Here is a 1,154-nt window from a genome sequence, read left to right as displayed (position 1 = left end):
AGTCTGAGATTGCTTACTACATTTTTATGTTAATCTGCAAGGCAGTAAAATGTGGTAGCTAAATAGCAAACTTTGGGTAGCCTGATTCCAATTCGATTACTTTTGTATAAAAAAATTATTTGATGTCTGATAATTACACTTTTGAAATTCCAAAGAGCTGGTGGACCCCAGGTTGGGAGCAGCTAGTAGAAAACTCTCGATTTACATATTAAAGGAATAGTAATGAGAAAACAAAAAGTAACTGAAATGGAACAAAATTAATGGCTTGCCAAAAGTTATATCACAAGATACCTACAGAGTCAGAAATAGAAAATTCAGACAGTGCCATATAAATTCAGTATCTGGCATCATTGGTTTTCTTGGGTTTATGCATGTTCAACCTGGTATATTTATTGAGACATTATAAAAAAAAGAAATAGAAAATTCAGGTTTTCTAGTCTCAGTTGAGTACTCTTTCCACAACAACATACTACTTCTCAGATTTAAATAATGATTAATTATTATTAATCATTAAACTGATGAGCTTTTTTAACTATATTTTTTAATTTCTATTTTTAATCATCTGAGGATACTTTTTTCCACTGACTTCTACTGAGAGTGGGAGGGAGGGAGGAGGGGGAGAGGGAGAGAAACATTGATTGATTGCCTCCTGCATGCACCCCTACCAGTGTTGGGGAACATGTAACTGAGGTATGTGCCCTTGATTGGAAAAATCGAACCAGTGACCCTTCAGTCCTGGAGCTGATGCTTTAACCACTGAGCAAAACCAGCCAGTCCCTGATGAGCTTTTTTTTTTATTGTTTAAAGTATTACATATCTCTCCTTTCCCCCCTATTGACCCCCCTGCCACTCCAATTCCCGAGGGCAAGCCCCCACTGCCCCAGTGTCTGTGTCCATTGGTTATGCTAATATGCATGCACACAAGTCCTTTGGTTGATCTCTAACCACCCCCCCCACCTCTTGTCTCTGGATCTATTTGTTCATCAGTTTATGTTGATCATTATATCCCACATATGAGTGAGATCATGTGGTATTTATCTTTTTCTGACTAGCTTATTTTGCTTAGCATAATGCTCTCCATGTCCATCCATGCTGTTGCAAATTGTAAAAGTTCCTTCTTTTTTATAGCAGCGTAGTATTCCATTGTGTAGATG

At 37.5% G+C, this 1,154-nt stretch overlaps 1 pseudogene; it reads left to right on the top strand.

The window, feature by feature from the left end:
• Window positions 1-322: 322 nt before the first annotated feature.
• On the top strand, window positions 323-403 carry LOC118652324 (annotated as a pseudogene).
• Window positions 404-1,154: the final 751 nt, after the last annotated feature.

Source organism: Myotis myotis, unplaced genomic scaffold (genome assembly GCF_014108235.1).
Source record: "Myotis myotis isolate mMyoMyo1 unplaced genomic scaffold, mMyoMyo1.p scaffold_m19_p_3, whole genome shotgun sequence".
NCBI classification, from domain to species: Eukaryota; Metazoa; Chordata; class Mammalia; order Chiroptera; family Vespertilionidae; genus Myotis; species Myotis myotis.
The sequence above is the reverse complement of the archived record's forward strand: the minus strand, read 5'-3'. Positions and strand labels throughout refer to the sequence as shown.